Here is a 13001-nt window from a genome sequence, read left to right on the forward strand (position 1 = left end):
ATGGCTTCACCTGTGTCTGATTGTCTGTCCCGCCCTGATTAGTCTCACCTGTGCCTTGTTATCCTTCCCCTCACCACAGTATTTAGTGTGTGTCTTGTTTGCTCTCTGTGCCAGTTAGTCTTAGCTCCTTGTGTGTCGACGTTCTAGCTTTTTGATTCCCTGTGCCTCTTTGTTGGTTTTTTGGACTTAGCCTGTTTCTTGACTCTGCCTCTGCCTTGTCCCTTTTTGGATACTTTTTCCTCTACTGATCTCCCTGTGTGTACCTAAACCTATTTTGTCCAGTAAAGACTTTTTACTTACCTGAACTGCCTCTTGAGTCGTGCATTTGAGTCCATTCTCTCCTGGTTCACCAGTTTTAACAGTACGAACTGGCCAAACCATAGACTCAGCCGACTCTAATCCTGTGCATGCTGCCATTCCTGCTCAAGGAGAGCAGATCCACCATCATGAGGAGCAGCTCACTGCCGTGGGTATAGGAGTAAGAGAGCTTAACTAGCGCCATGAGAATTTCCAGGCCTCCATCAGCAATCAAGTGAGCCACCTGAGCAATCAGCTTCAACACCTGATGAGCCGCATAGAGTCTCTCATCCCTTCTCCTCCTGCTCCTACTCCTGCCTCAGTTCCTGTATCTGCTCCACAGCCACCTCCTCCACTGGCTCTGGCTCCTGCACCTGCTTTTTTCCCTCACCTAGCCAAGCCTGAGCATTTTTCCGGAGATTCTAGTAACTGCCGATCCTTCCTGGTCCAGTGTGGGCTTCATTTTGAGCTGCAGGCATCCTCGTTTCCCTCTGACCGTTCAAAGGTGGCATTTATCATCACTCACCTTTCAGGCAGAGCTGAAGCCTGGGCCACAACAGAGTGGGCTAGAGATTCCCCTGTTTGCAACTCCCTGAGCCTGTTCACAGAAACACTGAGCAAGATTTTTGACCACACCACCCCTGGTCAAGAGGCTGCACGAGCACTGGTGGGTCTTTGCCAAGGCAAGCGACGAGTCATGGACTACGCCGTTGAGTTTCGCACCCTGGCAGCAGACAGCGGCTGGAATGCTGCCTCCCTGCTTGACACCTTCCTCCATGGGTTGGCTGACCCGATAAAGGACCAGTTGGCCCCCCTTGAGCTGCCAGGTGATTTGGAGTCCGTAATAGCACTTGCTATCCATATTGACACTCGCCTGATAGAAAAGAAAAGGAGAGGTCCAGAAATGCAGTTTCTCTTCACTTCCAGATGGGGCAGCAGCCTCGCAATCATTCTTCCTGGCGATCTCCTCCTGGGGCTACTCCAGCCAACTCTTCAGCCCCCCCTGCTGCACTGGAGGAGCCCATGCAGGTCGGAAGAACCAGACTCACTCCTGAGGAACGAGAGCGCCGTCTATGGGAGGGTCGCTGCATCTACTGCTCTCAGCTGGGTCATTTCCTGTTTTCATGTCCATTAAAAGACAAGGCTCACCAGTGAAAAAGAGGGCGCTGGTGAGCCGAACAACTTCCTCTAAATATTCCTCCCGACCTCTCACTCAGGCCCAGTTCATCACCCCTTCTCTGTCACTCCCTCATCCTGTGCTGGTGGATTCTGGGGCGGGTGTGAGTTTTATGGACTGGAGATTAGCCAAGACTCTCGAACTCAAGAAAGTTCCCCTCCCCAAGCCCTTGGAAGCCAGTGCTCTGGATGGCCGCCTGTTGTGCAGAGTCACTCATCGCACGCAACCAGTTCGGCTCATCATTGCTGGTAATCATTCTGAGTTCCTTGTTTCCACGTCTTTGACTCTCCTCTACATCCTCTCATCCTGGGTCTACCCTGGCTTATTGAACACAATCCACATATGAACTGGTCCACTGGTGAGGTATTGGGCTGGAGTAAGGGATGCTTACTAACCTGCTGCTCATCTGTCTCTGTCTGAGTTTTCGGATTCTCCAGTTCCACCATCCCCTGAGGGTTCTAGGTCTCCAGAGGTTCCTGAGTAGTCTCCTACTCCTACATCTGATTCAGAGTTTTCAGACCTGTCCTGCATCCCTTCCTGTTACCTCGACCTCAAGGAAGTCTTCAACAAGGCTCACGCCACCTCCCTGCCTCCACACCGGCCCTATGACTGCTGCATTGACCTTCTCCCTGGTACATCACCTCCTAAAGGTCGGTTGTACTCTCTCTCTGCCCCTGAGAGGGAAGCCATGCAGAAGTACATCGACTCCTCCCTTGCTGCTGGGATCATCCGACCATCTTCTTCTCCAACAGGGGCAGGTTTTTTCTTTGTGGAGAAAAAAGACAAGACTCTTCGTCCCTGTATTGACTACAGAGGTTTGAATGACATCACCATTAAGAACAGGTACCCACTCCCTCTCATTTCCTCTGCCTTTGAACTGTTGAAAGATGCTAGAATCTTCACCAAATTGGATCTTAGAAATGCTTATCACCTGGTGAGGATAAGGGAGGGGGACGAGTGGGAAACGGCATTCAACACTCCCAGTGGTCATTACGAGTACCTTGTTATGCCATTTGGTCTCTCTAATGCTCCAGCTGTCTTCCAAGCCCTAGTGAATGATGTCCTTCGGGACATGCTCAACCAGTTTGTTTTTGTCTACTTGGATGACATTCTCATCTTCTCCCCAGATGAGCAGACCCACATCCAGCATGTTCGCCAGGTCCTGCAGCGTCTTCTCGATCAACAACTCTTCGTCAAAGCAGAGAAATGTGAGTTTCATGTTCCCACAGTCTCCTTCCTCAGTTTTGTTGTCTCTGCTAACAACATTCAGATGGACCCCATTAAGGGCAGTGCTGTGGCTGAGTGGCCCACACCAACTAGTCGTAAGCTAGTACAGTGCTTTCTGGGGTTTGCTAACTTTTACAGACATTTCATCAGGAGCTTTAGCACTGTGGCTGCTCCTCTGCATGATTTAACCTCCCCTCATGTCAAGTTTCAGTGGTCTCCCCAGGCAGATTTGGCCTTCCGAAAGCTAAAGGAGAGCTTCACGTCTGCACCAGTCCTCACTCTACCTGACCCACATCGGCAGTTTGTGGTGGAAGTGGATGCTTCTGATGTGGGCATCAGGACGGTCCTCTCTCAGCGCTCGCCAAAGGATAACAAGCTCCATCCCTGTGCTTTCCTGTCGAGGAAACTCACCTCAGCAGAGAGGAACTATGATGTAGGGGACAGAACTGCTGGCTGTCAAAGTGGCATTGGAGGAGTGGCGTCACTGGCTAGAGGGGGCGGAGCTCCCATTCCTGGTGTGGACTGATCATAAGAACTTGGAGTACATCAGGACTGCCAAGCGGCTCAATGCCAGACAAGCCAGGTGGGCCCTTTTCTTTAATCATTTCAAGTTTACTCTGTTCTATCGGCCTGGATCTAAAAATGTTAAGCCTGATGCCCTGTCTCGTCTGTTTGACCCTGACTCTGTTTCCAAGTCTCCTTCCCATATCCTGCCTCCTTCCTGTGTGGTTGGGGCTGTTACATGGGGGGTTGAGAGGAGGGTCAGGGAGGCCATTTCTCTTATTGAAGTGCCGGATGGGTGCCAGCGGACTGTCTTCATCATTAAGCAACGTCTCCGGTGGCCATCCATGGAGAAAGAGGTGGGAATATGTGGCAGCCTGTCCAGTGTGTGCCAGAAACAAGATCTCACGACACCCCCCTCCTGGTCTCCTACATCCACTGCCAGTGCCTCACCGTCCCTGGTCTGACATCTACCTGGATTTTGTTACGGGTCTACTTCTCTCAGAAGGTAACACAACCATCCTCACAGTTGTTGACAGATTTTCCAAGATGGCTCACTTTATTCCCCTGCCCAAGTTACCCTCTACCAAGGAAACAGCGGAGGTGATGTTCCATGTGTTCCGCCTTCATGGTTTTCCCAGGGATGTGGTGTCTGACCGAGGTCCCCAGTTTGTGTCTCGATTTTGGAAGGCTTTTGGCTCCTAGCTTGGGGCCACTGTCAGTCTCTCCTCCGGCTACCATCCTCAGTCCAACGGCCAGACTGAAAGGCTCAACCAGGAGCTGGAAACAGGATTACGCTGTCTTGTCTCCCAGAACCCAGCCTCTTGGAGCAAGCACCTTATCTGGATTGAGTATGCTCACAACACGTTGCCTTGCTCTGCCTCTGGTCTCTCTCCTTTCCAGTGTGCATACGGGTACCAACCTCCATTGTTCCCTGAGGTAGAGACAGAGGTCAGTGTCCCTTCAGCCCAAGCCCTCATCTGTCGTTGTCGCCGAGTGTGGAATGGTGCTCGCCAGATGCTTCTGAGGAGTTCGGCACGTTGTAAGAGAATGGCAGATCGTCAACGGGCTCCTGCTCCTTCCTATCGGCCTGGACAAAGGGTGTGGTTGTCGACACGAGCAGCGACACGAGCAGCTCAGTGTTTACACAATCAGAGTTTTCTCCTCCACTTTCTTACCGTCGTATCATCAACACTGCTCCTCACAGCAGCAAATGATGCTGCTGGAGCCTCCTGTCTCCTCTACACTGACCTGCTGCTCTACTGGACACTCAACCCTCCGCCTCCGCCACCAACAAAAAAAAAATATTTCTCTGGGTCTCCGATGCGAGGCTTCAAACACATGACGACCCGAGACAGGCAAACTGACCGGGCCGGACTTATTTCATGAACTGCTCCACACATTCATGTCAGTTTGGTTGCCATCAGCTCCACTTTCACTCATTTCCTCACTCTTTTCCAACTTTCACTCTTCCTCCCTTAAGTTTTAGCTGCAGCTCAAACTATACACGCTCACAACAGGAGGCGGTGTATCTTATGTGCAGCCCTCTTTTATATACAGTCTATGGTGCAGCAACAGACGGCAGAGTAACAGGCTGCTGTCGTATTTATTTCTGCCATGTGATATCGAGGAAATTATAGCCAATAATTGTGATCGCGATCCCGATTGAAGATCGTTTTATCCTCCCAGTCTCTTTTTTTTTATTATTATTCAACAAAAATCATACTATTTTGAAATGATTTTGGCGGCCCATCTGCAATACCCACAGCCCACAGTTTGGGAATCACAGGATTAGTAGATTGATAGATAAACAAAAAAAAAAAAAAAAAAAAAAAAAACCAATTAACCCAGTAAAAACAACTGCTTTAAAAACTCTTGCCTTGCTGAGGTGATCTGTTGTACCGTCTGCAGTAGTACCTCAGCGTTGGAGTTCCAGGAGCAGCCACAGGCTCTCCTGGTTCTTCACGGAGCAGAAACCAGAGCTCTCCCAGCACACTTCACAGGTGTTGGTCATAATAGGAAGCTTTGATGTATCTATATCTGTTGGTCACAATGTGGCACATTCACACACCTTTCAATTCATGATCCATCTTTGGGTGATTTTTTTTAATTTGGATAAACTGGGGGAATGCTTGGAGATTTGTGGAGGTGCAGGTGCTTTACTTTCAGCCTACATGCAGAGCAGGAAAGCCTGACCGCCTGCTGCGCACGAGCACTCATGCCAGGAGACAAGTCACTCAGACCGGACAGGAGCCAGCACTGCCACGAGGAGGCCCCACTAGGAGGTGGAGTTGGGTCGCGGAGAGCAGCAGCATGGAGCTGCCGAGATGACAGGCCGCCCCCCCAGCTGAAGACGGACTTGTGTTGTGGATATTTCTCAGTGGGCTGAAGTTAGTTTACTGTGTGGCTCAGCTGTTAGATAACGTTACTAACCTCTGAGGCTGAAGGGACATGACTGAAGATGGTGCTGGCTCCTGCCCGGTCTGGGTGACTTGTCTCCTACCGTGAGTGCTTGCAGTCTGCAGGGGGTCGGCCGGCAGGTCTCCGGTTAGGCTTTCTGCTGTGAATATAGGCTGAAAGTAAAGCACCTAGACTTCCACAAGTCTCCAAGCATTTCCTGAATTTATCCAAATATCACAATAACAAAATGATAAAATCAAAAACTTCATTTTAATGTTCTGTTTTTATTGTAAGAGAAAAACAACCTTGTTTTCTCTTTTTCTGATTTGGTTATGAAATGGAATAGGCCTAATGAAAGATCGACCCATACATGGAGTAGGACAATGTATTATTGATCTTTTGAATTTTTTATAATAAAATTTCAAGAATTTATGTAAAATTAAGTCATTTGATATCACAAGGGAGAGTTAAGATCAAAAAAATGAGTGAAAAATGCCCCCTACTGGATGAAAATGGTCTGAGAGTTCATTTTTGTTTTTCAGATTTTCAGACTGGCTATGTCTCTTATTTATCCTTGATTCATGGTCATGTCAAGTTACAGAAACAGGTGCTTGTTAATGCTTATTTATGAAATAATGACAAAACAAAACTCAAATACCCAAGAAACCTTTGAGTAGCAGATTCTCCTGACCGAAGTTACGTTCTTCTCCCTGAAATACTATTTGCAATACTACTACTAATAATAATGGCTTGGATTTATATAGCGCTTTTCAAGGCACCCAAAGCACTTTACAGAAACCATCATTCATTCATACACATTCTCATCGGTGGTGGTAAGCTACGTTTGTAGCCACAGCTGCCCTGGGGCAGACTGACGGAAGCGTGGCTGCCATTACACGCCAAATGGCCCCTCCGACCACCACCAAACATTCATACACATTCATACACAATACACATACACAATACTCACATCTTTTCATTATATCACTGTTCCACAGTGCCCTGTATGTCCAAACACTCTTTCACAAGCAAGCTCTGTCTACACTGTTGTGTAACCTTATTGCAAATGTATGAAAACATTAAATTAAAGTACAGTCCACAGTTACTAAAGTTGTTGTTTTTTCATTTGACAGGTGCCTCTTCAAGATAAATCCAGACAAGGGATCAAAAGTGGAGCGGAACGCCACCAAAAAACAACTTGTAGTCAGTCCAGAGGTTCTCACACTGATCACCAAAATTGCAGACTACGAGTGGAGGGAATAAGAAGTGCTCACAAGTTATGGATACTTTGTCCAAGTTATAGACTGTTATATCCAGTGAGGTTTCATGTAAGCTATTTGTTATGTAGCTTTGCTATCAATGTTGTGGATGTATAATTACTTGACCAACTTATGGATGCCTTGGATAGAGTATAGATTCATTTCCAGTGAGGTTTGATGAAGTTTGTAATCAATGTTGTGGATGTATGATTACTTGACCAGGTCATGGGTGCCTTGGATAGAGTATGGATTCATTTCCAGTGAGGTTTAATGTAGGTTTGTAGTCCATGTTGTGGATGTATGGTGACTTGACCAAGTTATGGATGCTTTGAATGTTGCTGTAAGTTGGTAACTCAACTTTTTTTTGTTTTTTGGTTGTTTTTTTTTACTTTTTTTTTCTTTTTTCTTTCATTTCCAATTCAGTTGAATTTGAATAGCTAGCTTTTGTTTGGTTGGGGGTTTTTTTGTTTCAGAACCAGACAGTCATTTTAACTTAACTGACTTTTGAATTTTGTTGTAATAATGGTTACCCGTTAAGTTAAATAAAAATACTGAGAACGGGAAATTGTAGCTGTTCTTGTTCAGCTTAGTCTCATTCAAACACAACAATTCATTTAAGCCCCTTTTCCCACTGGCCAAAAACCAGTTTAGACCATTTAAAATTAAAATAATTCTGGTGTCATTATATAGGTGAGCATAGTTTTTTAAGTTGAAAGTCCATTAAATATTCAGAAAATCTATGTAAAAGAACACAAAAAACTAAATTTACAATAAACAGTAAGTTGTTGCAATTGTAAACCCAATATCTAGTTTTTCAACAGTTTTTTGACATGTTTTGAAAGATGAATCACATTATTTTGTGTGTCGTATACTGTTATATTACATCAAATATAAATTATTATACAACCTCTTTACATAAAATAATGTCATTAAACCAACTAATAACAGCAGATTTCTGTAAATTTAAGCATTATTATTCGTATTACGTTTATTTACCATATTTATAGGTAATTTCATTGTTTTAAAATGTGAAAATGTTTCTAATTAAACGTTAAAAACAACCTGAAAGTAAGGCAAAATCTTGTTAAAATTACAACTGTAACATGTATTTTAATTATAGAAAATAACCGTATTTTTATGAGAAAGTCCTTTTCTGTCATTTCACGGTATTTTTTTGGCGCCCCAGCTGCCGGAAAAGTTTTTTTTTTTTTTTTTTTTTACAATGTACTGTATGAACAACATTTTCTATTTCATCTCATTTTCAACCAAATGTCACCCCATTTTTTTAACAGTATATCCAAAAGCAGTAGAATGATCTGAGATTTTTTTTCAGGATTTTATCACCAACACTTTAACTGTCATTGTTGTCTCATTCCGTTTTGAAAATATTGACCAATGAACTTTCAGAACATAACTCCACAACCTTTGGTCCGACCATGCAAAATTTGGAAGCAATGGGTTCATTCCAATATCCCTCCTCGACTCCTCCGTCCTCTATCCTCGATCACTTGACCCGGAAATTGATCGAGACTCGCCATCTTGTAGGACATCTCAATTCGTTAAACACACTTGAAGGAGTCAAGAGGAGTTTCTCAATATTCAAGTTCAGCAGTTCGGACTTGTGGACTAGCCAAGTTCGGACTTGGCAAGCCCACAGGAGAATCTGGACTTCCCCAGAACGGGAGAGAACAGCAGCGAACTTGATGATGTCACCACCTCCGCTTGCCTTGGCTGTTGTACTGTGTTGTATAGGCTACATGCATTTAGAATAAAACAATATAAACACAGCCCAGCCCTGCGTCTTTTCATTGTCATTGTAAGAAATTAATGTGTCTATGTTTTTAACATTTCAACATATATAACTGACATACAAAAACATATAAATAGCCAAAATATTTTCATAAAATGTCTTATAAAACCTTTTCCCTTGGCTTTTGATCATGTTTAATCAATATCCAATTCCCGCACCTGACTTCTGATTATAATCAGTACTCATGTTGAGGGGGGATGAGGGGGGATGGCATACCCCTTGAAATAAAAACGGTCAAAATCATCCCCCTTCTAAAACTGCCAACCCCCTTTCTGTCATGTTCCACTGTTTGTCAAGTATTTTATTTTTCTCCCTCATGTTTCATGTCTAGTCTTCCTGTTTTATTTTGTGATCACTCATCGCTGTCTCTGTTCCAGGTTCCTGTCTGCCCTGCCCCCTCCCCGTCTGTGTGCACCTGATCCCTGATTGTGTCTCCCGCACTTGTGTCTAATCACTCCCCATCAGTCCTGCATATATTTCCCTTGTGTCTTGTCTCGTCGCCATTTCGTTGATGTTCACAGCTCACGTTCCAGCATTTTTCTACAGCTTCAGTCATAGCATTTTTGTGTTTGAACCTTGCCTGTTTTTTGACCTTGCCTTTTGCCTCACGTCGTGGATACCTTTGCCTGGTTTGTCTGCTTCCTCGTGTACCAACCCCTGCCTGGAATAAACCTTGTTTTGCTGCTTTTAACCGGTCTGAGTTGTGCATTTGAGTCCTGCCCTTTCTGTGCTAAGGTCATGACAGAACAAACTGGCCAGAATGGACTCAGCTGACTCTGACCAGGTTCGCCAAGCCCTTCGTGTACAGGGACACAAGCTAGCTCAACAGCAAGAGCAGCTCACGTCCCTGTGCGCAGACCTGAGAGACCCTTTCTGACTCAATGTGAACTGCATTTTGAATTGCAAGCTTTGGCTTTCCCCACGGACCGTGCCAAGGTGGCTTTCATCATCTCCCACCTCACGGGGCGAGCGGAGGCTTGGGCCACCGCTGAGTGGAGCCGCAGGTCGACAGCCTGCTCTACCCTCGCCAGATTCACTCGAGCCCTCGAGCCCCCTTCCAACACACCTCGTCGGGCAGGGAAGCCGCCAGGTCCTTACTTAGGTTGAGGCAAGGTAAACGCAAGGTTTCAGATTATGCTATTGATTTCCGCACCCTCGCCTCAGAAAGTGAGTGGAACCCCGCGGCTTTGACTGATGCAATTTTTCAAGGACTCTCTGAATCTGTGAAAGATTAGGATGGATCCTGAGAAGGTCTCCACAGTTGCGGATTGGGTCACCCCCAGTTCACGCAAGGAGGTTCAAAGGTTTCTGGGTTTTGCCAACTTTTATAGAAAATTCATTCGTAACTATAGCACTATAGCCTCACCTCTGCATGACCTTTCCTCTCCTCACAGAGCATTTGTCTGGAGCCCCGAATGTGATGCTGCATTTCAGGGCCTCAAGAAGAGCTTCACCTCCGCCCCTGTTCTCATCCTCCCAGACCCCAGCCAGCAGTTCGTGATAGAGGTAGATGCTTCTGACGTCAGAGTCGGAGCGGTCCTCTCACAAGTCAATTCCGAGGACGGTAAGCTGCACCCTTGTGCATATTCGTCCAAAAAACTCTGTTCGTCAGAGCGAATTTATGATATTGGGGACCGCGAGCTGCTGGCTGTTAAGGTGGCCCTGGAGGAGTGGAGACACTGGCTGGAGGGAGCTTCCCAGCCATTTCAGGTTTGGACTGATCACAACAACCTTGAATATTTAAAAACTGCTAAGAGGCTTAATGCGAGGCAGGCTAGATGGGCTATTTTTTTTTAGTCGCTTTAACTTCACGCTCTCCTACCAACCTGGTTCTAAGAATGTTAAACCTGATTCCCTGTCTCGAATGTTTGCCCACGACCATGTTAACCCTGAACCCAAGACCAGCTTACCTGAAACCTGTTTTGTTGCAGTGCTTTATTGGGAGGTGGAGAGTAAAGTTAAGGTGGCGGCTGAGGGTGTCACCATTCCCCCGGAGTGTCCTGATGGCAAGCTTTTTGTGGTACAGGCCCTCAGGGGGGATGTGATTCATTGGGCTCACACTAATAAGACTGTCTGTCACCCTGGTATCAACAAGACTTTGTTTGTGGTGCAACAATGTTTTAGGTGCCCCAAAATGGTTCAAGATGTTACTGATTATGTCAGTGCTTGCTCTGTGTGTGCCAGTAACAAGGTTTCTCACCAGAAGCCCTCAGGAGAACTCAGGCCCTTGCCCATTCCTCAACGCCCCTGTTCCCACATCTCCATGGACTCTGTCACGGGACTACCCCCCTCTAACGGTAACACTGTGGTTCTGAAGGTGGTTGACAGACTTTCTAAGATGGTACATTTTATTGCCCTTCCCAAGCTTCCCTCAGCCAAGGAAACGGCTGAGGTCATGATGTTTAACGTTTTCCGAATTCATGGTTTCCCCAAGGATATTGTCTCTGACCGTAGCCCTCAGTTTATCTTGCGGTTCTGCAAGGAGTTCTGCAGCCTGCTTGGTGCCACTGTCAGCCTTTCTTCCGGTTTCCACCCGCAGACCAACGGGCAGTCAGAGCGCCTCAACCAGGAATTGGAGACCGGTCTTCGTATCACCGCGTCCCAGAACCCTGACACCTGGTCACAGAAACTGGTTTGGGTCGAGTTTGCCCACAACACTCTGCCGTCTACCTCCAGTGGTTTATCTCCATTCCATATTGTTCATGGTCATCAACCCTCTCTTTTCCCCACCATAGACTCGGAGTCCTCGGTGCCCTCCGCATTGGCCTTGGTGAGACGCTGTAGTAGAACCTGGGAGCGAGCCCACCAGAACCTCCAACGGCAGTCCAACATCTACAAGGCAGCCGCGGACCATAAGAGGACACCGCTCCACGCTACGGAAACGGCCAGAGGGTGTGGTTATCCACCAAGAACCTGCCACTTCGGGTGGAGTCCAAGAAGCTCGCTCCCAGATTTGTCGGTCTGTTCCCTATCGCCAAGGTCATCAATCCAGTCACAGTCCAGCTGAAGCTCCTAAGGTCAATGCGGGTCCACCCCACTTTTCATGTCAGCCACGTCAAGCCGGTCAGAACCAGTCTGCTTGTCCCTCCGGCCAGGCCCCCTCCGCCCGCCCGGTTCATTGATGGCGACCCAGTGTCCACCGTTCGGAAGCTCCTGTCTGCTCGCCGTCGGGGCCGGGGTGTCCAGTACCTTGTCGACTGGGAGGGCTATGGGCCCGGAGAGCATTCCTGGATCCCATTGAGATTCGTCATGGACCTCTCCCTCATCCGGGACTTCCATGCCGCCCACCCTGACGTGCCTGGGCCTTCAGGGGCCGGCCTTTGAGGGGGTGGGGGGGGGGGGGGGGGGGGTACTGTCATGTTCCACTGGTTGTTAAGTATTTTATTTTTCTCCCTCATGTTTCATGTCTTGTCTTCCTGTTTTATTTTGTGATCACTCACCGCTGTCTCTGTTCCAGGTTCCTGTCTGCCCTGCCCCCTCCCCGTCTGTGTGCACCTGATCCCTGATTGTGTCTCCCGCACTTGTGTCTAATCACTCCCCATCAGTCCTGCATATATTCCCCCTTGTGTCTTGTCTTGTCGCCATTTCGTTGATGTTCACAGCTCATGTTCCAGCATTTTTCTACAGCCTCAGTCATAGCTTTATTGTGTTTGGACCTTGCCTGTTTTTTGACCTTGCCTTTTGCCTCACGTATACCTCAAGTATATTTACACAAGTAGCTACTGTACTTAAGTACAAATTTGATGTACTTTGGTTTTTCCATTTTGTGCTACTTTATACTTAAAGGGAAATACTGTACATTCTACTCAAGCTACATGTATTTGATAGCTATAGTTACTTTTCAGATAGTTTGTTTTATATGTTTTAAGTTTCATATTTACAAGTTGATGTGCGTTGTTATAGATTAGACTAGTATACTAGTCAAAGGTGCTGCTTACATGTAGCCTACGTGTCAATTGATCAATTAATACTCAATACTTATTCATGCATATGATGATTACAACACTTGAAATTGGGTCACTATGCATAATGAGTACTTTTAACTTTTCATTTTAAGTAGGCCTACATTTTGCTGACAATACCCAGATACTTTTACTCAAGTCAGATTTGGTATGCAGCACTTTTACTTGTGACTGAGTTTTTGTTCTTTGTTGTGATATTACTACGTTTTCTGGGTACTTTGTCCACAACTGGACAAACATATCAAACAACAGAGACATGCAAGCATAGCATGTCCTCATCCTCATTCTCCGCTGTCTTTCTCGCATCTGCCTCCTCAGCTGGGCAGCCTCCTCCTCAGCCTGCAGGTACAGCAATCCTGCTGCAAAAA

This window comes from Epinephelus fuscoguttatus, linkage group LG17, assembly GCF_011397635.1.
Source record: "Epinephelus fuscoguttatus linkage group LG17, E.fuscoguttatus.final_Chr_v1".
Lineage (NCBI taxonomy): Eukaryota > Metazoa > Chordata > Actinopteri > Perciformes > Serranidae > Epinephelus > Epinephelus fuscoguttatus.